Raw genomic sequence first — 26,621 nt, forward strand, 5'->3', positions numbered from 1 at the left:
CCGTCCACGTCCACACACACGTCGCTCCACGGAGAAGGAGGCCTTCTCAACGCTTAGCCCGGAAGCCTCGAGTGAGCACCACAGCCTTACCTCCGAGAAGCAAGCCTGAAGCCGAGCTCCCTTCCGCGAGCAGGCCTCTTTCGCCCAGAGAGAAAGCTTGGCCGCGGCGGGGGTGGCGGAAGCCTCAGGGAGGCTGCGTGCCGGGCCTCAGGTCGGGGGCCGTCCTAGAAGGAGGCCCCCGACCTGGGCCTCAGCGAAGCCCTTCGCAAGGGCGTCGGAAGCGGCTCCTGCCCCGACCGTGACGCGGGACCCACGGCAGAGCAAACACACTCGTGGTGAGGGCACGGGAGGCCTTCTGACAGCAGCGCCGCTTCCCTCAGCCGGGCGCCCGCCCTCAGTCGAACCCACCGGAGCCCGCGTTCGGAGTGCACCGAGCTGAACACCCGGCTCTCGGCGAGGTCGTGACGGCGACGCCGGCCTGCAGGCCAAACTCTCTGGGGGCGCCCTGAGCTGGGAGGCTCGCCCGAAACGGAAGGGGGAAGCGCCGAGCCCCTGCCACGGGATTGCTTCAGGACGACGCATTGGCCCAGCAAGCCCCACTCTGTCCCGGGAAGAGAGAAGCGGCTCTGGCACCTAGAAGCACGGAGCAAGGCACCCAACCCTCAGCTCTTGGATCGCGCTTCCCGGAGGGGGCCCTTTCACCTCGCCATTCCCCGAACGCACAACGCCTTCTCTCAGACGCGGAGGAAGACGTGCACACGCTGCCGCCTTGGGCCTCCACTCCAGGGACCTGCGGGTGCCGCCAGCACCTCCGGGGCGACAGCGGGCTGCGCGGTGTCAAGGTCGACACACGCCCGGGCCTGGCAACCGAAGGAGACAGCTCCTCCCTGGATTCCGTGCAACACGGTGCTGCCGGGAAAACGTCCGCCCAGGGAAAGATGAGTGCGAACAGAGAAGCGGGGAGGAGAGATGAAGGGCGCGCTTCGTGAGGCACGAGGGTCCGGGCTGTGGGGCCGGCCTCTCCCGGGCCGGCGCCTCACGTCCTACACGGGGAAGCCGTTGGCTGACTCGCCGGGGGTTGGACCCGCTGAGGTCCAGGCCCCCGACCTCCCTGTGCGAAACAAGGCAGGGTGGAATGCCATCCCCGTCCACGTCCACACACACGTCGCTCCACGGAGAAGGAGGCCTTCTCAACGCTTAGCCCGGAAACCTCGAGTGAGCACCACAGCCTTACCTCCGCGAAGCAAGCCTGAAGCCGAGCTCCCTTCCGCGAGAAGGCCTCTTTCGCCCAGAGAGAAAGCTTGGCCGCGGCGGGGGTGGCGGAAGCCTCAGGGAGGCTGCGTGCCGGGCCTCAGGTCGGGGGCCGTCCTAGAAGGAGGCCCCCGACCTGGGCCTCAGCGAAGCCCTTCGCAAGGGCGTCGGAAGCGGCTCCTGCCCCGACCGTGACGCGGGACCCACGGCAGAGCAAACACACTCGTGGTGAGGGCACGGGAGGCCTTCTGACAGCAGCGCCGCTTCCCTCAGCCGGGCGCCCGCCCTCAGTCGAACCCACCGGAGCCCGCGTTCGGAGTGCACCGAGCTGAACACCCGGCTCTCGGCGAGGTCGTGACGGCGACGCCGGCCTGCAGGCCAAACTCTCTGGGGGCGCCCTGAGCTGGGAGGCTCGCCCGAAACGGAAGGGGGAAGCGCCGAGCCCCTGCCACGGGATTGCTTCAGGACGACGCATTGGCCCAGCAAGCCCCACTCTGTCCCGGGAAGAGAGAAGCGGCTCTGGCACCTAGAAGCACGGGGCAAGGCACCCAACCCTCAGCTCTTGGATCGCGCTTCCCGGAGGGGGCCCTTTCACCTCGCCATTCCCCGAACGCACAACGCCTTCTCTCAGACGCGGAGGAAGACGTGCACACGCTGCCGCCTTGGGCCTCCACTCCAGGGACCTGCGGGTGCCGCCAGCACCTCCGGGGCGACAGCGGGCTGCGCGGTGTCAAGGTCGACACACGCCCGGGCCTGGCAACCGAAGGAGACAGCTCCTCCCTGGGTTCCGTGCAACACGGTGCTGCCGGGAAAACGTCCGCCCAGGGAAAGATGAGTGCGAACAGAGAAGCGGGGAGGAGAGATGAAGGGCGCGCTTCGTGAGGCACGAGGGTCCGGGCTGTGGGGCCGGCCTCTCCCGGGCCGGCGCCTCACGTCCTACACGGGGAAGCCGTTGGCTGACTCGCCGGGGGTTGGACCCGCTGAGGTCCAGGCCCCCGACCTCCCTGTGCGAAACAAGGCAGGGTGGAATGCCATCCCCGTCCACGTCCACACACACGTCGCTCCACGGAGAAGGAGGCCTTCTCAACGCTTAGCCCGGAAGCCTCGAGTGAGCACCACAGCCTTACCTCCGCGAAGCAAGCCTGAAGCCGAGCTCCCTTCCGCGAGCAGGCCTCTTTCGCCCAGAGAGAAAGCTTGGCCGCGGCGGGGGTGGCGGAAGCCTCAGGGAGGCTGCGTGCCGGGCCTCAGGTCGGGGGCCGTCCTAGAAGGAGGCCCCCGACCTGGGCCTCAGCGAAGCCCTTCGCAAGGGCGTCGGAAGCGGCTCCTGCCCCGACCGTGACGCGGGACCCACGGCAGAGCAAACACACTCGTGGTGAGGGCACGGGAGGCCTTCTGACAGCAGCGCCGCTTCCCTCAGCCGGGCGCCCGCCCTCAGTCGAACCCACCGGAGCCCGCGTTCGGAGTGCACCGAGCTGAACACCCGGCTCTCGGCGAGGTCGTGACGGCGACGCCGGCCTGCAGGCCAAACTCTCTGGGGGCGCCCTGAGCTGGGAGGCTCGCCCGAAACGGAAGGGGGAAGCGCCGAGCCCCTGCCACGGGATTGCTTCAGGACGACGCATTGGCCCAGCAAGCCCCACTCTGTCCCGGGAAGAGAGAAGCGGCTCTGGCACCTAGAAGCACGGGGCAAGGCACCCAACCCTCAGCTCTTGGATCGCGCTTCCCGGAGGGGGCCCTTTCACCTCGCCATTCCCCGAATGCACAACGCCTTCTCTCAGACGCGGAGGAAGACGTGCACACGCTGCCGCCTTGGGCCTCCACTCCAGGGACCTGCGGGTGCCGCCAGCACCTCCGGGGCGACAGCGGGCTGCGCGGTGTCAAGGTCGACACACGCCCGGGCCTGGCAACCGAAGGAGACAGCTCCTCCCTGGATTCCGTGCAACACGGTGCTGCCGGGAAAACGTCCGCCCAGGGAAAGATGAGTGCGAACAGAGAAGCGGGGAGGAGAGATGAAGGGCGCGCTTCGTGAGGCACGAGGGTCCGGGCTGTGGGGCCGGCCTCTCCCGGGCCGGCGCCTCACGTCCTACACGGGGAAGCCGTTGGCTGACTCGCCGGGGGTTGGACCCGCTGAGGTCCAGGCCCCCGACCTCCCTGTGCGAAACAAGGCAGGGTGGAATGCCGTCCCCGTCCACGTCCACACACACGTCGCTCCACGGAGAAGGAGGCCTTCTCAACGCTTAGCCCGGAAACCTCGAGTGAGCACCACAGCCTTACCTCCGCGAAGCAAGCCTGAAGCCGAGCTCCCTTCCGCGAGCAGGCCTCTTTCGCCCAGAGAGAAAGCTTGGCCGCGGCGGGGGTGGCGGAAGCCTCAGGGAGGCTGCGTGCCGGGCCTCAGGTCGGGGGCCGTCCTAGAAGGAGGCCCCCGACCTGGGCCTCAGCGAAGCCCTTCGCAAGGGCGTCGGAAGCGGCTCCTGCCCCGACCGTGACGCGGGACCCACGGCAGAGCAAACACACTCGTTGTGAGGGCACGGGAGGCCTTCTGACAGCAGCGCCGCTTCCCTCAGCCGGGCGCCCGCCCTCAGTCGAACCCACCGGAGCCCGCGTTCGGAGTGCACCGAGCTGAACACCCGGCTCTCGGCGAGGTCGTGACGGCGACGCCGGCCTGCAGGCCAAACTCTCTGGGGGCGCCCTGAGCTGGGAGGCTCGCCCGAAACGGAAGGGGGAAGCGCCGAGCCCCTGCCACGGGATTGCTTCAGGACGACGCATTGGCCCAGCAAGCCCCACTCTGTCCCGGGAAGAGAGAAGCGGCTCTGGCACCTAGAAGCACGGAGCAAGGCACCCAACCCTCAGCTCTTGGATCGCGCTTCCCGGAGGGGGCCCTTTCACCTCGCCATTCCCCGAATGCACAACGCCTTCTCTCAGACGCGGAGGAAGACGTGCACACGCTGCCGCCTTGGGCCTCCACTCCAGGGACCTGCGGGTGCCGCCAGCACCTCCGGGGCGACAGCGGGCTGCGCGGTGTCAAGGTCGACACACGCCCGGGCCTGGCAACCGAAGGAGACAGCTCCTCCCTGGATTCCGTGCAACACGGTGCTGCCGGGAAAACGTCCGCCCAGGGAAAGATGAGTGCGAACAGAGAAGCGGGGAGGAGAGATGAAGGGCGCGCTTCGTGAGGCACGAGGGTCCGGGCTGTGGGGCCGGCCTCTCCCGGGCCGGCGCCTCACGTCCTACACGGGGAAGCCGTTGGCTGACTCGCCGGGGGTTGGACCCGCTGAGGTCCAGGCCCCCGACCTCCCTGTGCGAAACAAGGCAGGGTGGAATGCCATCCCCGTCCACGTCCACACACACGTCGCTCCACGGAGAAGGAGGCCTTCTCAACGCTTAGCCCGGAAGCCTCGAGTGAGCACCACAGCCTTACCTCCGAGAAGCAAGCCTGAAGCCGAGCTCCCTTCCGCGAGCAGGCCTCTTTCGCCCAGAGAGAAAGCTTGGCCGCGGCGGGGGTGGCGGAAGCCTCAGGGAGGCTGCGTGCCGGGCCTCAGGTCGGGGGCCGTCCTAGAAGGAGGCCCCCGACCTGGGCCTCAGCGAAGCCCTTCGCAAGGGCGTCGGAAGCGGCTCCTGCCCCGACCGTGACGCGGGACCCACGGCAGAGCAAACACACTCGTGGTGAGGGCACGGGAGGCCTTCTGACAGCAGCGCCGCTTCCCTCAGCCGGGCGCCCGCCCTCAGTCGAACCCACCGGAGCCCGCGTTCGGAGTGCACCGAGCTGAACACCCGGCTCTCGGCGAGGTCGTGACGGCGACGCCGGCCTGCAGGCCAAACTCTCTGGGGGCGCCCTGAGCTGGGAGGCTCGCCCGAAACGGAAGGGGGAAGCGCCGAGCCCCTGCCACGGGATTGCTTCAGGACGACGCATTGGCCCAGCAAGCCCCACTCTGTCCCGGGAAGAGAGAAGCGGCTCTGGCACCTAGAAGCACGGGGCAAGGCACCCAACCCTCAGCTCTTGGATCGCGCTTCCCGGAGGGGGCCCTTTCACCTCGCCATTCCCCGAACGCACAACGCCTTCTCTCAGACGCGGAGGAAGACGTGCACACGCTGCCGCCTTGGGCCTCCACTCCAGGGACCTGCGGGTGCCGCCAGCACCTCCGGGGCGACAGCGGGCTGCGCGGTGTCAAGGTCGACACACGCCCGGGCCTGGCAACCGAAGGAGACAGCTCCTCCCTGGGTTCCGTGCAACACGGTGCTGCCGGGAAAACGTCCGCCCAGGGAAAGATGAGTGCGAACAGAGAAGCGGGGAGGAGAGATGAAGGGCGCGCTTCGTGAGGCACGAGGGTCCGGGCTGTGGGGCCGGCCTCTCCCGGGCCGGCGCCTCACGTCCTACACGGGGAAGCCGTTGGCTGACTCGCCGGGGGTTGGACCCGCTGAGGTCCAGGCCCCCGACCTCCCTGTGCGAAACAAGGCAGGGTGGAATGCCATCCCCGTCCACGTCCACACACACGTCGCTCCACGGAGAAGGAGGCCTTCTCAACGCTTAGCCCGGAAACCTCGAGTGAGCACCACAGCCTTACCTCCGAGAAGCAAGCCTGAAGCCGAGCTCCCTTCCGCGAGCAGGCCTCTTTCGCCCAGAGAGAAAGCTTGGCCGCGGCGGGGGTGGCGGAAGCCTCAGGGAGGCTGCGTGCCGGGCCTCAGGTCGGGGGCCGTCCTAGAAGGAGGCCCCCGACCTGGGCCTCAGCGAAGCCCTTCGCAAGGGCGTCGGAAGCGGCTCCTGCCCCGACCGTGACGCGGGACCCACGGCAGAGCAAACACACTCGTGGTGAGGGCACGGGAGGCCTTCTGACAGCAGCGCCGCTTCCCTCAGCCGGGCGCCCGCCCTCAGTCGAACCCACCGGAGCCCGCGTTCGGAGTGCACCGAGCTGAACACCCGGCTCTCGGCGAGGTCGTGACGGCGACGCCGGCCTGCAGGCCAAACTCTCTGGGGGCGCCCTGAGCTGGGAGGCTCGCCCGAAACGGAAGGGGGAAGCGCCGAGCCCCTGCCACGGGATTGCTTCAGGACGACGCATTGGCCCAGCAAGCCCCACTCTGTCCCGGGAAGAGAGAAGCGGCTCTGGCACCTAGAAGCACGGGGCAAGGCACCCAACCCTCAGCTCTTGGATCGCGCTTCCCGGAGGGGGCCCTTTCACCTCGCCATTCCCCGAATGCACAACGCCTTCTCTCAGACGCGGAGGAAGACGTGCACACGCTGCCGCCTTGGGCCTCCACTCCAGGGACCTGCGGGTGCCGCCAGCACCTCCGGGGCGACAGCGGGCTGCGCGGTGTCAAGGTCGACACACGCCCGGGCCTGGCAACCGAAGGAGTCGGCTCCTCCCTGGGTTCCGTGCAACACGGTGCTGCCGGGAAAACGTCCGCCCAGGGAAAGATGAGTGCGAACAGAGAAGCGGGGAGGAGAGATGAAGGGCGCGCTTCGTGAGGCACGAGGGTCCGGGCTGTGGGGACGGCCTCTCCCGGGCCGGCGCCTCACGTCCTACACGGGGAAGCCGTTGGCTGACTCGCCGGGGGTTGGACCCGCTGAGGTCCAGGCCCCCGACCTCCCTGTGCGAAACAAGGCAGGGTGGAATGCCATCCCCGTCCACGTCCACACACACGTCGCTCCACGGAGAAGGAGGCCTTCTCAACGCTTAGCCCGGAAGCCTCGAGTGAGCACCACAGCCTTACCTCCGAGAAGCAAGCCTGAAGCCGAGCTCCCTTCCGCGAGCAGGCCTCTTTCGCCCAGAGAGAAAGCTTGGCCGCGGCGGGGGTGGCGGAAGCCTCAGGGAGGCTGCGTGCCGGGCCTCAGGTCGGGGGCCGTCCTAGAAGGAGGCCCCCGACCTGGGCCTCAGCGAAGCCCTTCGCAAGGGCGTCGGAAGCGGCTCCTGCCCCGACCGTGACGCGGGACCCACGGCAGAGCAAACACACTCGTGGTGAGGGCACGGGAGGCCTTCTGACAGCAGCGCCGCTTCCCTCAGCCGGGCGCCCGCCCTCAGTCGAACCCACCGGAGCCCGCGTTCGGAGTGCACCGAGCTGAACACCCGGCTCTCGGCGAGGTCGTGACGGCGACGCCGGCCTGCAGGCCAAACTCTCTGGGGGCGCCCTGAGCTGGGAGGCTCGCCCGAAACGGAAGGGGGAAGCGCCGAGCCCCTGCCACGGGATTGCTTCAGGACGACGCATTGGCCCAGCAAGCCCCACTCTGTCCCGGGAAGAGAGAAGCGGCTCTGGCACCTAGAAGCACGGGGCAAGGCACCCAACCCTCAGCTCTTGGATCGCGCTTCCCGGAGGGGGCCCTTTCACCTCGCCATTCCCCGAACGCACAACGCCTTCTCTCAGACGCGGAGGAAGACGTGCACACGCTGCCGCCTTGGGCCTCCATTCCAGGGACCTGCGGGTGCCGCCAGCACCTCCGGGGCGACAGCGGGCTGCGCGGTGTCAAGGTCGACACACGCCCGGGCCTGGCAACCGAAGGAGACAGCTCCTCCCTGGGTTCCGTGCAACACGGTGCTGCCGGGAAAACGTCCGCCCAGGGAAAGATGAGTGCGAACAGAGAAGCGGGGAGGAGAGATGAAGGGCGCGCTTCGTGAGGCACGAGGGTCCGGGCTGTGGGGCCGGCCTCTCCCGGGCCGGCGCCTCACGTCCTACACGGGGAAGCCGTTGGCTGACTCGCCGGGGGTTGGACCCGCTGAGGTCCAGGCCCCCGACCTCCCTGTGCGAAACAAGGCAGGGTGGAATGCCATCCCCGTCCACGTCCACACACACGTCGCTCCACGGAGAAGGAGGCCTTCTCAACGCTTAGCCCGGAAGCCTCGAGTGAGCACCACAGCCTTACCTCCGAGAAGCAAGCCTGAAGCCGAGCTCCCTTCCGCGAGCAGGCCTCTTTCGCCCAGAGAGAAAGCTTGGCCGCGGCGGGGGTGGCGGAAGCCTCAGGGAGGCTGCGTGCCGGGCCTCAGGTCGGGGGCCGTCCTAGAAGGAGGCCCCCGACCTGGGCCTCAGCGAAGCCCTTCGCAAGGGCGTCGGAAGCGGCTCCTGCCCCGACCGTGACGCGGGACCCACGGCAGAGCAAACACACTCGTGGTGAGGGCACGGGAGGCCTTCTGACAGCAGCGCCGCTTCCCTCAGCCGGGCGCCCGCCCTCAGTCGAACCCACCGGAGCCCGCGTTCGGAGTGCACCGAGCTGAACACCCGGCTCTCGGCGAGGTCGTGACGGCGACGCCGGCCTGCAGGCCAAACTCTCTGGGGGCGCCCTGAGCTGGGAGGCTCGCCCGAAACGGAAGGGGGAAGCGCCGAGCCCCTGCCACGGGATTGCTTCAGGACGACGCATTGGCCCAGCAAGCCCCACTCTGTCCCGGGAAGAGAGAAGCGGCTCTGGCACCTAGAAGCACGGGGCAAGGCACCCAACCCTCAGCTCTTGGATCGCGCTTCCCGGAGGGGGCCCTTTCACCTCGCCATTCCCCGAACGCACAACGCCTTCTCTCAGACGCGGAGGAAGACGTGCACACGCTGCCGCCTTGGGCCTCCACTCCAGGGACCTGCGGGTGCCGCCAGCACCTCCGGGGCGACAGCGGGCTGCGCGGTGTCAAGGTCGACACACGCCCGGGCCTGGCAACCGAAGGAGACAGCTCCTCCCTGGGTTCCGTGCAACACGGTGCTGCCGGGAAAACGTCCGCCCAGGGAAAGATGAGTGCGAACAGAGAAGCGGGGAGGAGAGATGAAGGGCGCGCTTCGTGAGGCACGAGGGTCCGGGCTGTGGGGCCGGCCTCTCCCGGGCCGGCGCCTCACGTCCTACACGGGGAAGCCGTTGGCTGACTCGCCGGGGGTTGGACCCGCTGAGGTCCAGGCCCCCGACCTCCCTGTGCGAAACAAGGCAGGGTGGAATGCCATCCCCGTCCACGTCCACACACACGTCGCTCCACGGAGAAGGAGGCCTTCTCAACGCTTAGCCCGGAAGCCTCGAGTGAGCACCACAGCCTTACCTCCGCGAAGCAAGCCTGAAGCCGAGCTCCCTTCCGCGAGCAGGCCTCTTTCGCCCAGAGAGAAAGCTTGGCCGCGGCGGGGGTGGCGGAAGCCTCAGGGAGGCTGCGTGCCGGGCCTCAGGTCGGGGGCCGTCCTAGAAGGAGGCCCCCGACCTGGGCCTCAGCGAAGCCCTTCGCAAGGGCGTCGGAAGCGGCTCCTGCCCCGACCGTGACGCGGGACCCACGGCAGAGCAAACACACTCGTGGTGAGGGCACGGGAGGCCTTCTGACAGCAGCGCCGCTTCCCTCAGCCGGGCGCCCGCCCTCAGTCGAACCCACCGGAGCCCGCGTTCGGAGTGCACCGAGCTGAACACCCGGCTCTCGGCGAGGTCGTGACGGCGACGCCGGCCTGCAGGCCAAACTCTCTGGGGGCGCCCTGAGCTGGGAGGCTCGCCCGAAACGGAAGGGGGAAGCGCCGAGCCCCTGCCACGGGATTGCTTCAGGACGACGCATTGGCCCAGCAAGCCCCACTCTGTCCCGGGAAGAGAGAAGCGGCTCTGGCACCTAGAAGCACGGGGCAAGGCACCCAACCCTCAGCTCTTGGATCGCGCTTCCCGGAGGGGGCCCTTTCACCTCGCCATTCCCCGAATGCACAACGCCTTCTCTCAGACGCGGAGGAAGACGTGCACACGCTGCCGCCTTGGGCCTCCACTCCAGGGACCTGCGGGTGCCGCCAGCACCTCCGGGGCGACAGCGGGCTGCGCGGTGTCAAGGTCGACACACGCCCGGGCCTGGCAACCGAAGGAGACAGCTCCTCCCTGGATTCCGTGCAACACGGTGCTGCCGGGAAAACGTCCGCCCAGGGAAAGATGAGTGCGAACAGAGAAGCGGGGAGGAGAGATGAAGGGCGCGCTTCGTGAGGCACGAGGGTCCGGGCTGTGGGGCCGGCCTCTCCCGGGCCGGCGCCTCACGTCCTACACGGGGAAGCCGTTGGCTGACTCGCCGGGGGTTGGACCCGCTGAGGTCCAGGCCCCCGACCTCCCTGTGCGAAACAAGGCAGGGTGGAATGCCGTCCCCGTCCACGTCCACACACACGTCGCTCCACGGAGAAGGAGGCCTTCTCAACGCTTAGCCCGGAAACCTCGAGTGAGCACCACAGCCTTACCTCCGCGAAGCAAGCCTGAAGCCGAGCTCCCTTCCGCGAGCAGGCCTCTTTCGCCCAGAGAGAAAGCTTGGCCGCGGCGGGGGTGGCGGAAGCCTCAGGGAGGCTGCGTGCCGGGCCTCAGGTCGGGGGCCGTCCTAGAAGGAGGCCCCCGACCTGGGCCTCAGCGAAGCCCTTCGCAAGGGCGTCGGAAGCGGCTCCTGCCCCGACCGTGACGCGGGACCCACGGCAGAGCAAACACACTCGTTGTGAGGGCACGGGAGGCCTTCTGACAGCAGCGCCGCTTCCCTCAGCCGGGCGCCCGCCCTCAGTCGAACCCACCGGAGCCCGCGTTCGGAGTGCACCGAGCTGAACACCCGGCTCTCGGCGAGGTCGTGACGGCGACGCCGGCCTGCAGGCCAAACTCTCTGGGGGCGCCCTGAGCTGGGAGGCTCGCCCGAAACGGAAGGGGGAAGCGCCGAGCCCCTGCCACGGGATTGCTTCAGGACGACGCATTGGCCCAGCAAGCCCCACTCTGTCCCGGGAAGAGAGAAGCGGCTCTGGCACCTAGAAGCACGGAGCAAGGCACCCAACCCTCAGCTCTTGGATCGCGCTTCCCGGAGGGGGCCCTTTCACCTCGCCATTCCCCGAATGCACAACGCCTTCTCTCAGACGCGGAGGAAGACGTGCACACGCTGCCGCCTTGGGCCTCCACTCCAGGGACCTGCGGGTGCCGCCAGCACCTCCGGGGCGACAGCGGGCTGCGCGGTGTCAAGGTCGACACACGCCCGGGCCTGGCAACCGAAGGAGACAGCTCCTCCCTGGATTCCGTGCAACACGGTGCTGCCGGGAAAACGTCCGCCCAGGGAAAGATGAGTGCGAACAGAGAAGCGGGGAGGAGAGATGAAGGGCGCGCTTCGTGAGGCACGAGGGTCCGGGCTGTGGGGCCGGCCTCTCCCGGGCCGGCGCCTCACGTCCTACACGGGGAAGCCGTTGGCTGACTCGCCGGGGGTTGGACCCGCTGAGGTCCAGGCCCCCGACCTCCCTGTGCGAAACAAGGCAGGGTGGAATGCCATCCCCGTCCACGTCCACACACACGTCGCTCCACGGAGAAGGAGGCCTTCTCAACGCTTAGCCCGGAAGCCTCGAGTGAGCACCACAGCCTTACCTCCGCGAAGCAAGCCTGAAGCCGAGCTCCCTTCCGCGAGCAGGCCTCTTTCGCCCAGAGAGAAAGCTTGGCCGCGGCGGGGGTGGCGGAAGCCTCAGGGAGGCTGCGTGCCGGGCCTCAGGTCGGGGGCCGTCCTAGAAGGAGGCCCCCGACCTGGGCCTCAGCGAAGCCCTTCGCAAGGGCGTCGGAAGCGGCTCCTGCCCCGACCGTGACGCGGGACCCACGGCAGAGCAAACACACTCGTGGTGAGGGCACGGGAGGCCTTCTGACAGCAGCGCCGCTTCCCTCAGCCGGGCGCCCGCCCTCAGTCGAACCCACCGGAGCCCGCGTTCGGAGTGCACCGAGCTGAACACCCGGCTCTCGGCGAGGTCGTGACGGCGACGCCGGCCTGCAGGCCAAACTCTCTGGGGGCGCCCTGAGCTGGGAGGCTCGCCCGAAACGGAAGGGGGAAGCGCCGAGCCCCTGCCACGGGATTGCTTCAGGACGACGCATTGGCCCAGCAAGCCCCACTCTGTCCCGGGAAGAGAGAAGCGGCTCTGGCACCTAGAAGCACGGGGCAAGGCACCCAACCCTCAGCTCTTGGATCGCGCTTCCCGGAGGGGGCCCTTTCACCTCGCCATTCCCCGAACGCACAACGCCTTCTCTCAGACGCGGAGGAAGACGTGCACACGCTGCCGCCTTGGGCCTCCACTCCAGGGACCTGCGGGTGCCGCCAGCACCTCCGGGGCGACAGCGGGCTGCGCGGTGTCAAGGTCGACACACGCCCGGGCCTGGCAACCGAAGGAGACAGCTCCTCCCTGGGTTCCGTGCAACACGGTGCTGCCGGGAAAACGTCCGCCCAGGGAAAGATGAGTGCGAACAGAGAAGCGGGGAGGAGAGATGAAGGGCGCGCTTCGTGAGGCACGAGGGTCCGGGCTGTGGGGCCGGCCTCTCCCGGGCCGGCGCCTCACGTCCTACACGGGGAAGCCGTTGGCTGACTCGCCGGGGGTTGGACCCGCTGAGGTCCAGGCCCCCGACCTCCCTGTGCGAAACAAGGCAGGGTGGAATGCCATCCCCGTCCACGTCCACACACACGTCGCTCCACGGAGAAGGAGGCCTTCTCAACGCTTAGCCCGGAAACCTCGAGTGAGCACCACAGCCTTACCTCCGAGAAGCAAGCCTGAAGCCGAGCTCCCTTCCGCGAGCAGGCCTCTTTCGCCCAGAGAGAAAGCTTGGCCGCGGCGGGGGTGGCGGAAGCCTCAGGGAGGCTGCGTGCCGGGCCTCAGGTCGGGGGCCGTCCTAGAAGGAGGCCCCCGACCTGGGCCTCAGCGAAGCCCTTCGCAAGGGCGTCGGAAGCGGCTCCTGCCCCGACCGTGACGCGGGACCCACGGCAGAGCAAACACACTCGTGGTGAGGGCACGGGAGGCCTTCTGACAGCAGCGCCGCTTCCCTCAGCCGGGCGCCCGCCCTCAGTCGAACCCACCGGAGCCCGCGTTCGGAGTGCACCGAGCTGAACACCCGGCTCTCGGCGAGGTCGTGACGGCGACGCCGGCCTGCAGGCCAAACTCTCTGGGGGCGCCCTGAGCTGGGAGGCTCGCCCGAAACGGAAGGGGGAAGCGCCGAGCCCCTGCCACGGGATTGCTTCAGGACGACGCATTGGCCCAGCAAGCCCCACTCTGTCCCGGGAAGAGAGAAGCGGCTCTGGCACCTAGAAGCACGGGGCAAGGCACCCAACCCTCAGCTCTTGGATCGCGCTTCCCGGAGGGGGCCCTTTCACCTCGCCATTCCCCGAATGCACAACGCCTTCTCTCAGACGCGGAGGAAGACGTGCACACGCTGCCGCCTTGGGCCTCCACTCCAGGGACCTGCGGGTGCCGCCAGCACCTCCGGGGCGACAGCGGGCTGCGCGGTGTCAAGGTCGACACACGCCCGGGCCTGGCAACCGAAGGAGTCGGCTCCTCCCTGGGTTCCGTGCAACACGGTGCTGCCGGGAAAACGTCCGCCCAGGGAAAGATGAGTGCGAACAGAGAAGCGGGGAGGAGAGATGAAGGGCGCGCTTCGTGAGGCACGAGGGTCCGGGCTGTGGGGCCGGCCTCTCCCGGGCCGGCGCCTCACGTCCTACACGGGGAAGCCGTTGGCTGACTCGCCGGGGGTTGGACCCGCTGAGGTCCAGGCCCCCGACCTCCCTGTGCGAAACAAGGCAGGGTGGAATGCCATCCCCGTCCACGTCCACACACACGTCGCTCCACGGAGAAGGAGGCCTTCTCAACGCTTAGCCCGGAAGCCTCGAGTGAGCACCACAGCCTTACCTCCGAGAAGCAAGCCTGAAGCCGAGCTCCCTTCCGCGAGCAGGCCTCTTTCGCCCAGAGAGAAAGCTTGGCCGCGGCGGGGGTGGCGGAAGCCTCAGGGAGGCTGCGTGCCGGGCCTCAGGTCGGGGGCCGTCCTAGAAGGAGGCCCCCGACCTGGGCCTCAGCGAAGCCCTTCGCAAGGGCGTCGGAAGCGGCTCCTGCCCCGACCGTGACGCGGGACCCACGGCAGAGCAAACACACTCGTGGTGAGGGCACGGGAGGCCTTCTGACAGCAGCGCCGCTTCCCTCAGCCGGGCGCCCGCCCTCAGTCGAACCCACCGGAGCCCGCGTTCGGAGTGCACCGAGCTGAACACCCGGCTCTCGGCGAGGTCGTGACGGCGACGCCGGCCTGCAGGCCAAACTCTCTGGGGGCGCCCTGAGCTGGGAGGCTCGCCCGAAACGGAAGGGGGAAGCGCCGAGCCCCTGCCACGGGATTGCTTCAGGACGACGCATTGGCCCAGCAAGCCCCACTCTGTCCCGGGAAGAGAGAAGCGGCTCTGGCACCTAGAAGCACGGGGCAAGGCACCCAACCCTCAGCTCTTGGATCGCGCTTCCCGGAGGGGGCCCTTTCACCTCGCCATTCCCCGAACGCACAACGCCTTCTCTCAGACGCGGAGGAAGACGTGCACACGCTGCCGCCTTGGGCCTCCATTCCAGGGACCTGCGGGTGCCGCCAGCACCTCCGGGGCGACAGCGGGCTGCGCGGTGTCAAGGTCGACACACGCCCGGGCCTGGCAACCGAAGGAGACAGCTCCTCCCTGGGTTCCGTGCAACACGGTGCTGCCGGGAAAACGTCCGCCCAGGGAAAGATGAGTGCGAACAGAGAAGCGGGGAGGAGAGATGAAGGGCGCGCTTCGTGAGGCACGAGGGTCCGGGCTGTGGGGCCGGCCTCTCCCGGGCCGGCGCCTCCCGTCCTACACGGGGAAGCCGTTGGCTGACTCGCCGGGGGTTGGACCCGCTGAGGTCCAGGCCCCCGACCTCCCTGTGCGAAACAAGGCAGGGTGGAATGCCATCCCCGTCCACGTCCACACACACGTCGCTCCACGGAGAAGGAGGCCTTCTCAACGCTTAGCCCGGAAGCCTCGAGTGAGCACCACAGCCTTACCTCCGAGAAGCAAGCCTGAAGCCGAGCTCCCTTCCGCGAGCAGGCCTCTTTCGCCCAGAGAGAAAGCTTGGCCGCGGCGGGGGTGGCGGAAGCCTCAGGGAGGCTGCGTGCCGGGCCTCAGGTCGGGGGCCGTCCTAGAAGGAGGCCCCCGACCTGGGCCTCAGCGAAGCCCTTCGCAAGGGCGTCGGAAGCGGCTCCTGCCCCGACCGTGACGCGGGACCCACGGCAGAGCAAACACACTCGTGGTGAGGGCACGGGAGGCCTTCTGACAGCAGCGCCGCTTCCCTCAGCCGGGCGCCCGCCCTCAGTCGAACCCACCGGAGCCCGCGTTCGGAGTGCACCGAGCTGAACACCCGGCTCTCGGCGAGGTCGTGACGGCGACGCCGGCCTGCAGGCCAAACTCTCTGGGGGCGCCCTGAGCTGGGAGGCTCGCCCGAAACGGAAGGGGGAAGCGCCGAGCCCCTGCCACGGGATTGCTTCAGGACGACGCATTGGCCCAGCAAGCCCCACTCTGTCCCGGGAAGAGAGAAGCGGCTCTGGCACCTAGAAGCACGGAGCAAGGCACCCAACCCTCAGCTCTTGGATCGCGCTTCCCGGAGGGGGCCCTTTCACCTCGCCATTCCCCGAATGCACAACGCCTTCTCTCAGACGCGGAGGAAGACGTGCACACGCTGCCGCCTTGGGCCTCCACTCCAGGGACCTGCGGGTGCCGCCAGCACCTCCGGGGCGACAGCGGGCTGCGCGGTGTCAAGGTCGACACACGCCCGGGCCTGGCAACCGAAGGAGACAGCTCCTCCCTGGATTCCGTGCAACACGGTGCTGCCGGGAAAACGTCCGCCCAGGGAAAGATGAGTGCGAACAGAGAAGCGGGGAGGAGAGATGAAGGGCGCGCTTCGTGAGGCACGAGGGTCCGGGCTGTGGGGCCGGCCTCTCCCGGGCCGGCGCCTCACGTCCTACACGGGGAAGCCGTTGGCTGACTCGCCGGGGGTTGGACCCGCTGAGGTCCAGGCCCCCGACCTCCCTGTGCGAAACAAGGCAGGGTGGAATGCCATCCCCGTCCACGTCCACACACACGTCGCTCCACGGAGAAGGAGGCCTTCTCAACGCTTAGCCCGGAAGCCTCGAGTGAGCACCACAGCCTTACCTCCGAGAAGCAAGCCTGAAGCCGAGCTCCCTTCCGCGAGCAGGCCTCTTTCGCCCAGAGAGAAAGCTTGGCCGCGGCGGGGGTGGCGGAAGCCTCAGGGAGGCTGCGTGCCGGGCCTCAGGTCGGGGGCCGTCCTAGAAGGAGGCCCCCGACCTGGGCCTCAGCGAAGCCCTTCGCAAGGGCGTCGGAAGCGGCTCCTGCCCCGACCGTGACGCGGGACCCACGGCAGAGCAAACACACTCGTTGTGAGGGCACGGGAGGCCTTCTGACAGCAGCGCCGCTTCCCTCAGCCGGGCGCCCGCCCTCAGTCGAACCCACCGGAGCCCGCGTTCGGAGTGCACCGAGCTGAACACCCGGCTCTCGGCGAGGTCGTGACGGCGACGCCGGCCTGCAGGCCAAACTCTCTGGGGGCGCCCTGAGCTGGGAGGCTCGCCCGAAACGGAAGGGGGAAGCGCCGAGCCCCTGCCACGGGATTGCTTCAGGACGACGCATTGGCCCAGCAAGCCCCACTCTGTCCCGGGAAGAGAGAAGCGGCTCTGGCACCTAGAAGCACGGAGCAAGGCACCCAACCCTCAGCTCTTGGATCGCGCTTCCCGGAGGGGGCCCTTTCACCTCGCCATTCCCCGAATGCACAACGCCTTCTCTCAGACGCGGAGGAAGACGTGCACACGCTGCCGCCTTGGGCCTCCACTCCAGGGACCTGCGGGTGCCGCCAGCACCTCCGGGGCGACAGCGGGCTGCGCGGTGTCAAGGTCGACACACGCCCGGGCCTGGCAACCGAAGGAGACAGCTCCTCCCTGGATTCCGTGCAACACGGTGCTGCCGGGAAAACGTCCGCCCAGGGAAAGATGAGTGCGAACAGAGAAGCGGGGAGGAGAGATGAAGGGCGCGCTTCGTGAGGCACGAGGGTCCGGGCTGTGGGGCCGGCCTCTCCCGGGCCGGCGCCTCACGTCCTACACGGGGAAGCCGTTGGCTGACTCGCCGGGGGTTGGACCCGCTGAGGTCCAGGCCCCCGACCTCCCTGTGCGAAACAAGGCAGGGTGGAATGCCATCCCCGTCCACGTCCACACACACGTCGCTCCACGGAGAAGGAGGCCTTCTCAACGCTTAGCCCGGAAGCCTCGAGTGAGCACCACAGCCTTACCTCCGAGAAGCAAGCCTGAAGCCGAGCTCCCTTCCGCGAGCAGGCCTCTTTCGCCCAGAGAGAAAGCTTGGCCGCGGCGGGGGTGGCGGAAGCCTCAGGGAGGCTGCGTGCCGGGCCTCAGGTCGGGGGCCGTCCTAGAAGGAGGCCCCCGACCTGGGCCTCAGCGAAGCCCTTCGCAAGGGCGTCGGAAGCGGCTCCTGCACCGACCGTGACGCGGGACCCACGGCAGAGCAAACACACTCGTTGTGAGGGCACGGGAGGCCTTCTGACAGCAGCGCCGCTTCCCTCAGCCGGGCGCCCGCCCTCAGTCGAACCCACCGGAGCCCGCGTTCGGAGTGCACCGAGCTGAACACCCGGCTCTCGGCGAGGTCGTGATGGCGACGCCGGCCTGCAGGCCAAACTCTCTGGGGGCGCCCTGAGCTGGGAGGCTCGCCCGAAACGGAAGGGGGAAGCGCCGAGCCCCTGCCACGGGATTGCTTCAGGACGACGCATTGGCCCAGCAAGCCCCACTCTGTCCCGGGAAGAGAGAAGCGGCTCTGGCACCTAGAAGCACGGAGCAAGGCACCCAACCCTCAGCTCTTGGATCGCGCTTCCCGGAGGGGGCCCTTTCACCTCGCCATTCCCCGAATGCACAACGCCTTCTCTCAGACGCGGAGGAAGACGTGCACACGCTGCCGCCTTGGGCCTCCACTCCAGGGACCTGCGGGTGCCGCCAGCACCTCCGGGGCGACAGCGGGCTGCGCGGTGTCAAGGTCGACACACGCCCGGGCCTGGCAACCGAAGGAGACAGCTCCTCCCTGGGTTCCGTGCAACACGGTGCTGCCGGGAAAACGTCCGCCCAGGGAAAGATGAGTGCGAACAGAGAAGCGGGGAGGAGAGATGAAGGGCGCGCTTCGTGAGGCACGAGGGTCCGGGCTGTGGGGCCGGCCTCTCCCGGGCCGGCGCCTCCCGTCCTACACGGGGAAGCCGTTGGCTGACTCGCCGGGGGTTGGACCCGCTGAGGTCCAGGCCCCCGACCTCCCTGTGCGAAACAAGGCAGGGTGGAATGCCATCCCCGTCCACGTCCACACACACGTCGCTCCACGGAGAAGGAGGCCTTCTCAACGCTTAGCCCGGAAGCCTCGAGTGAGCACCACAGCCTTACCTCCGCGAAGCAAGCCTGAAGCCGAGCTCCCTTCCGCGAGCAGGCCTCTTTCGCCCAGAGAGAAAGCTTGGCCGCGGCGGGGGTGGCGGAAGCCTCAGGGAGGCTGCGTGCCGGGCCTCAGGTCGGGGGCCGTCCTAGAAGGAGGCCCCCGACCTGGGCCTCAGCGAAGCCCTTCGCAAGGGCGTCGGAAGCGGCTCCTGCCCCGACCGTGACGCGGGACCCACGGCAGAGCAAACACACTCGTGGTGAGGGCACGGGAGGCCTTCTGACAGCAGCGCCGCTTCCCTCAGCCGGGCGCCCGCCCTCAGTCGAACCCACCGGAGCCCGCGTTCGGAGTGCACCGAGCTGAACACCCGGCTCTCGGCGAGGTCGTGACGGCGACGCCGGCCTGCAGGCCAAACTCTCTGGGGGCGCCCTGAGCTGGGAGGCTCGCCCGAAACGGAAGGGGGAAGCGCCGAGCCCCTGCCACGGGATTGCTTCAGGACGACGCATTGGCCCAGCAAGCCCCACTCTGTCCCGGGAAGAGAGAAGCGGCTCTGGCACCTAGAAGCACGGAGCAAGGCACCCAACCCTCAGCTCTTGGATCGCGCTTCCCGGAGGGGGCCCTTTCACCTCGCCATTCCCCGAATGCACAACGCCTTCTCTCAGACGCGGAGGAAGACGTGCACACGCTGCCGCCTTGGGCCTCCACTCCAGGGACCTGCGGGTGCCGCCAGCACCTCCGGGGCGACAGCGGGCTGCGCGGTGTCAAGGTCGACACACGCCCGGGCCTGGCAACCGAAGGAGACAGCTCCTCCCTGGGTTCCGTGCAACACGGTGCTGCCGGGAAAACGTCCGCCCAGGGAAAGATGAGTGCGAACAGAGAAGCGGGGAGGAGAGATGAAGGGCGCGCTTCGTGAGGCACGAGGGTCCGGGCTGTGGGGCCGGCCTCTCCCGGGCCGGCGCCTCCCGTCCTACACGGGGAAGCCGTTGGCTGACTCGCCGGGGGTTGGACCCGCTGAGGTCCAGGCCCCCGACCTCCCTGTGCGAAACAAGGCAGGGTGGAATGCCATCCCCGTCCACGTCCACACACACGTCGCTCCACGGAGAAGGAGGCCTTCTCAACGCTTAGCCCGGAAGCCTCGAGTGAGCACCACAGCCTTACCTCCGAGAAGCAAGCCTGAAGCCGAGCTCCCTTCCGCGAGCAGGCCTCTTTCGCCCAGAGAGAAAGCTTGGCCGCGGCGGGGGTGGCGGAAGCCTCAGGGAGGCTGCGTGCCGGGCCTCAGGTCGGGGGCCGTCCTAGAAGGAGGCCCCCGACCTGGGCCTCAGCGAAGCCCTTCGCAAGGGCGTCGGAAGCGGCTCCTGCCCCGACCGTGACGCGGGACCCACGGCAGAGCAAACACACTCGTTGTGAGGGCACGGGAGGCCTTCTGACAGCAGCGCCGCTTCCCTCAGCCGGGCGCCCGCCCTCAGTCGAACCCACCGGAGCCCGCGTTCGGAGTGCACCGAGCTGAACACCCGGCTCTCGGCGAGGTCGTGACGGCGACGCCGGCCTGCAGGCCAAACTCTCTGGGGGCGCCCTGAGCTGGGAGGCTCGCCCGAAACGGAAGGGGGAAGCGCCGAGCCCCTGCCACGGGATTGCTTCAGGACGACGCATTGGCCCAGCAAGCCCCACTCTGTCCCGGGAAGAGAGAAGCGGCTCTGGCACCTAGAAGCACGGAGCAAGGCACCCAACCCTCAGCTCTTGGATCGCGCTTCCCGGAGGGGGCCCTTTCACCTCGCCATTCCCCGAATGCACAACGCCTTCTCTCAGACGCGGAGGAAGACGTGCACACGCTGCCGCCTTGGGCCTCCACTCCAGGGACCTGCGGGTGCCGCCAGCACCTCCGGGGCGACAGCGGGCTGCGCGGTGTCAAGGTCGACACACGCCCGGGCCTGGCAACCGAAGGAGACAGCTCCTCCCTGGGTTCCGTGCAACACGGTGCTGCCGGGAAAACGTCCGCCCAGGGAAAGATGAGTGCGAACAGAGAAGCGGGGAGGAGAGATGAAGGGCGCGCTTCGTGAGGCACGAGGGTCCGGGCTGTGGGGCCGGCCTCTCCCGGGCCGGCGCCTCCCGTCCTACACGGGGAAGCCGTTGGCTGACTCGCCGGGGGTTGGACCCGCTGAGGTCCAGGCCCCCGACCTCCCTGTGCGAAACAAGGCAGGGTGGAATGCCATCCCCGTCCACGTCCACACACACGTCGCTCCACGGAGAAGGAGGCCTTCTCAACGCTTAGCCCGGAAGCCTCGAGTGAGCACCACAGCCTTACCTCCGAGAAGCAAGCCTGAAGCCGAGCTCCCTTCCGCGAGCAGGCCTCTTTCGCCCAGAGAGAAAGCTTGGCCGCGGCGGGGGTGGCGGAAGCCTCAGGGAGGCTGCGTGCCGGGCCTCAGGTCGGGGGCCGTCCTAGAAGGAGGCCCCCGACCTGGGCCTCAGCGAAGCCCTTCGCAAGGGCGTCGGAAGCGGCTCCTGCCCCGACCGTGACGCGGGACCCACGGCAGAGCAAACACACTCGTGGTGAGGGCACGGGAGGCCTTCTGACAGCAGCGCCGCTTCCCTCAGCCGGGCGCCCGCCCTCAGTCGAACCCACCGGAGCCCGCGTTCGGAGTGCACCGAGCTGAACACCCGGCTCTCGGCGAGGTCGTGACGGCGACGCCGGCCTGCAGGCCAAACTCTCTGGGGGCGCCCTGAGCTGGGAGGCTCGCCCGAAACGGAAGGGGGAAGCGCCGAGCCCCTGCCACGGGATTGCTTCAGGACGACGCATTGGCCCAGCAAGCCCCACTCTGTCCCGGGAAGAGAGAAGCGGCTCTGGCACCTAGAAGCACGGAGCAAGGCACCCAACCCTCAGCTCTTGGATCGCGCTTCCCGGAGGGGGCCCTTTCACCTCGCCATTCCCCGAATGCACAACGCCTTCTCTCAGACGCGGAGGAAGACGTGCACACGCTGCCGCCTTGGGCCTCCACTCCAGGGACCTGCGGGTGCCGCCAGCACCTCCGGGGCGACAGCGGGCTGCGCGGTGTCAAGGTCGACACACGCCCGGGCCTGGCAACCGAAGGAGACAGCTCCTCCCTGGGTTCCGTGCAACACGGTGCTGCCGGGAAAACGTCCGCCCAGGGAAAGATGAGTGCGAACAGAGAAGCGGGGAGGAGAGATGAAGGGCGCGCTTCGTGAGGCACGAGGGTCCGGGCTGTGGGGCCGGCCTCTCCCGGGCCGGCGCCTCCCGTCCTACACGGGGAAGCCGTTGGCTGACTCGCCGGGGGTTGGACCCGCTGAGGTCCAGGCCCCCGACCTCCCTGTGCGAAACAAGGCAGGGTGGAATGCCATCCCCGTCCACGTCCACACACACGTCGCTCCACGGAGAAGGAGGCCTTCTCAACGCTTAGCCCGGAAGCCTCGAGTGAGCACCACAGCCTTACCTCCGAGAAGCAAGCCTGAAGCCGAGCTCCCTTCCGCGAGCAGGCCTCTTTCGCCCAGAGAGAAAGCTTGGCCGCGGCGGGGGTGGCGGAAGCCTCAGGGAGGCTGCGTGCCGGGCCTCAGGTCGGGGGCCGTCCTAGAAGGAGGCCCCCGACCTGGGCCTCAGCGAAGCCCTTCGCAAGGGCGTCGGAAGCGGCTCCTGCCCCGACCGTGACGCGGGACCCACGGCAGAGCAAACACACTCGTGGTGAGGGCACGGGAGGCCTTCTGACAGCAGCGCCGCTTCCCTCAGCCGGGCGCCCGCCCTCAGTCGAACCCACCGGAGCCCGCGTTCGGAGTGCACCGAGCTGAACACCCGGCTCTCGGCGAGGTCGTGACGGCGACGCCGGCCTGCAGGCCAAACTCTCTGGGGGCGCCCTGAGCTGGGAGGCTCGCCCGAAACGGAAGGGGGAAGCGCCGAGCCCCTGCCACGGGATTGCTTCAGGACGACGCATTGGCCCAGCAAGCCCCACTCTGTCCCGGGAAGAGAGAAGCGGCTCTGGCACCTAGAAGCACGGAGCAAGGCACCCAACCCTCAGCTCTTGGATCGCGCTTCCCGGAGGGGGCCCTTTCACCTCGCCATTCCCCGAATGCACAACGCCTTCTCTCAGACGCGGAGGAAGACGTGCACACGCTGCCGCCTTGGGCCTCCACTCCAGGGACCTGCGGGTGCCGCCAGCACCTCCGGGGCGACAGCGGGCTGCGCGGTGTCAAGGTCGACACACGCCCGGGCCTGGCAACCGAAGGAGACAGCTCCTCCTTGGGTTCCGTGCAACACGGTGCTGCCGGGAAAACGTCCGCCCAGGGAAAGATGAGTGCGAACAGAGAAGCGGGGAGGAGAGATGAAGGGCGCGCTTCGTGAGGCACGAGGGTCCGGGCTGTGGGGCCGGCCTCTCCCGGGCCGGCGCCTCCCGTCCTACACGGGGAAGCCGTTGGCTGACTCGCCGGGGGTTGGACCCGCTGAGGTCCAGGCCCCCGACCTCCCTGTGCGAAACAAGGCAGGGTGGAATGCCATCCCCGTCCACGTCCACACACACGTCGCTCCACGGAGAAGGAGGCCTTCTCAACGCTTAGCCCGGAAGCCTCGAGTGAGCACCACAGCCTTACCTCCGAGAAGCAAGCCTGAAGCCGAGCTCCCTTCCGCGAGCAGGCCTCTTTCGCCCAGAGAGAAAGCTTGGCCGCGGCGGGGGTGGCGGAAGCCTCAGGGAGGCTGCGTGCCGGGCCTCAGGTCGGGGGCCGTCCTAGAAGGAGGCCCCCGACCTGGGCCTCAGCGAAGCCCTTCGCAAGGGCGTCGGAAGCGGCTCCTGCCCCGACCGTGACGCGGGACCCACGGCAGAGCAAACACACTCGTTGTGAGGGCACGGGAGGCCTTCTGACAGCAGCGCCGCTTCCCTCAGCCGGGCGCCCGCCCTCAGTCGAACCCACCGGAGCCCGCGTTCGGAGTGCACCGAGCTGAACACCCGGCTCTCGGCGAGGTCGTGACGGCGACGCCGGCCTGCAGGCCAAACTCTCTGGGGGCGCCCTGAGCTGGGAGGCTCGCCCGAAACGGAAGGGGGAAGCGCCGAGCCCCTGCCACGGGATTGCTTCAGGACGACGCATTGGCCCAGCAAGCCCCACTCTGTCCCGGGAAGAGAGAAGCGGCTCTGGCACCTAGAAGCACGGAGCAAGGCACCCAACCCTCAGCTCTTGGATCGCGCTTCCCGGAGGGGGCCCTTTCACCTCGCCATTCCCCGAATGCACAACGCCTTCTCTCAGACGCGGAGGAAGACGTGCACACGCTGCCGCCTTGGGCCTCCACTCCAGGGACCTGCGGGTGCCGCCAGCACCTCCGGGGCGACAGCGGGCTGCGCGGTGTCAAGGTCGACACACGCCCGGGCCTGGCAACCGAAGGAGACAGCTCCTCCCTGGATTCCGTGCAACACGGTGCTGCCGGGAAAACGTCCGCCCAGGGAAAGATGAGTGCGAACAGAGAAGCGGGGAGGAGAGATGAAGGGCGCGCTTCGTGAGGCACGAGGGTCCGGGCTGTGGGGCCGGCCTCTCCCGGGCCGGCGCCTCCCGTCCTACACGGGGAAGCCGTTGGCTGACTCGCCGGGGGTTGGACCCGCTGAGGTCCAGGCCCCCGACCTCCCTGTGCGAAACAAGGCAGGGTGGAATGCCATCCCCGTCCACGTCCACACACACGTCGCTCCACGGAGAAGGAGGCCTTCTCAACGCTTAGCCCGGAAGCCTCGAGTGAGCACCACAGCCTTACCTCCGAGAAGCAAGCCTGAAGCCGAGCTCCCTTCCGCGAGCAGGCCTCTTTCGCCCAGAGAGAAAGCTTGGCCGCGGCGGGGGTGGCGGAAGCCTCAGGGAGGCTGCGTGCCGGGCCTCAGGTCGGGGGCCGTCCTAGAAGGAGGCCCCCGACCTGGGCCTCAGCGAAGCCCTTCGCAAGGGCGTCGGAAGCGGCTCCTGCCCCGACCGTGACGCGGGACCCACGGCAGAGCAAACACACTCGTTGTGAGGGCACGGGAGGCCTTCTGACAGCAGCGCCGCTTCCCTCAGCCGGGCGCCCGCCCTCAGTCGAACCCACCGGAGCCCGCGTTCGGAGTGCACCGAGCTGAACACCCGGCTCTCGGCGAGGTCGTGATGGCGACGCCGGCCTGCAGGCCAAACTCTCTGGGGGCGCCCTGAGCTGGGAGGCTCGCCCGAAACGGAAGGGGGAAGCGCCGAGCCCCTGCCACGGGATTGCTTCAGGACGACGCATTGGCCCAGCAAGCCCCACTCTGTCCCGGGAAGAGAGAAGCGGCTCTGGCACCTAGAAGCACGGAGCAAGGCACCCAACCCTCAGCTCTTGGATCGCGCTTCCCGGAGGGGGCCCTTTCACCTCGCCATTCCCCGAATGCACAACGCCTTCTCTCAGACGCGGAGGAAGACGTGCACACGCTGCCGCCTTGGGCCTCCACTCCAGGGACCTGCGGGTGCCGCCAGCACCTCCGGGGCGACAGCGGGCTGCGCGGTGTCAAGGTCGACACACGCCCGGGCCTGGCAACCGAAGGAGACAGCTCCTCCCTGGGTTCCGTGCAACACGGTGCTGCCGGGAAAACGTCCGCCCAGGGAAAGATGAGTGCGAACAGAGAAGCGGGGAGGAGAGATGAAGGGCGCGCTTCGTGAGGCACGAGGGTCCGGGCTGTGGGGCCGGCCTCTCCCGGGCCGGCGCCTCCCGTCCTACACGGGGAAGCCGTTGGCTGACTCGCCGGGGGTTGGACCCGCTGAGGTCCAGGCCCCCGACCTCCCTGTGCGAAACAAGGCAGGGTGGAATGCCATCCCCGTCCACGTCCACACACACGTCGCTCCACGGAGAAGAAGGCCTTCTCAACGCTTAGCCCGGAAGCCTCGAGTGAGCACCACAGCCTTACCTCCGAGAAGCAAGCCTGAAGCCGAGCTCCCTTCCGCGAGCAGGCCTCTTTCGCCCAGAGAGAAAGCTTGGCCGCGGCGGGGGTGGCGGAAGCCTCAGGGAGGCTGCGTGCCGGGCCTCAGGTCGGGGGCCGTCCTAGAAGGAGGCCCCCGACCTGGGCCTCAGCGAAGCCCTTCGCAAGGGCGTCGGAAGCGGCTCCTGCCCCGACCGTGACGCGGGACCCACGGCAGAGCAAACACACTCGTGGTGAGGGCACGGGAGGCCTTCTGACAGCAGCGCCGCTTCCCTCAGCCGGGCGCCCGCCCTCAGTCGAACCCACCGGAGCCCGCGTTCGGAGTGCACCGAGCTGAACACCCGGCTCTCGGCGAGGTCGTGACGGCGACGCCGGCCTGCAGGCCAAACTCTCTGGGGGCGCCCTGAGCTGGGAGGCTCGCCCGAAACGGAAGGGGGAAGCGCCGAGCCCCTGCCACGGGATTGCTTCAGGACGACGCATTGGCCCAGCAAGCCCCACTCTGTCCCGGGAAGAGAGAAGCGGCTCTGGCACCTAGAAGCACGGAGCAAGGCACCCAACCCTCAGCTCTTGGATCGCGCTTCCCGGAGGGGGCCCTTTCACCTCGCCATTCCCCGAATGCACAACGCCTTCTCTCAGACGCGGAGGAAGACGTGCACACGCTGCCGCCTTGGGCCTCCACTCCAGGGACCTGCGGGTGCCGCCAGCACCTCCGGGGCGACAGCGGGCTGCGCGGTGTCAAGGTCGACACACGCCCGGGCCTGGCAACCGAAGGAGACAGCTCCTCCCTGGATTCCGTGCAACACGGTGCTGCCGGGAAAACGTCCGCCCAGGGAAAGATGAGTGCGAACAGAGAAGCGGGGAGGAGAGATGAAGGGCGCGCTTCGTGAGGCACGAGGGTCCGGGCTGTGGGGCCGGCCTCTCCCGGGCCGGCGCCTCACGTCCTACACGGGGAAGCCGTTGGCTGACTCGCCGGGGGTTGGACCCGCTGAGGTCCAGGCCCCCGACCTCCCTGTGCGAAACAAGGCAGGGTGGAATGCCATCCCCGTCCACGTCCACACACACGTCGCTCCACGGAGAAGGAGGCCTTCTCAACGCTTAGCCCGGAAGCCTCGAGTGAGCACCACAGCCTTACCTCCGAGAAGCAAGCCTGAAGCCGAGCTCCCTTCCGCGAGCAGGCCTCTTTCGCCCAGAGAGAAAGCTTGGCCGCGGCGGGGGTGGCGGAAGCCTCAGGGAGGCTGCGTGCCGGGCCTCAGGTCGGGGGCCGTCCTAGAAGGAGGCCCCCGACCTGGGCCTCAGCGAAGCCCTTCGCAAGGGCGTCGGAAGCGGCTCCTGCCCCGACCGTGACGCGGGA

The sequence above is a fragment of the Martes martes genome (genome assembly GCF_963455335.1).
Source record: "Martes martes genome assembly, chromosome: 6".
In the NCBI taxonomy this organism is placed as follows: Eukaryota; Metazoa; Chordata; class Mammalia; order Carnivora; family Mustelidae; genus Martes; species Martes martes.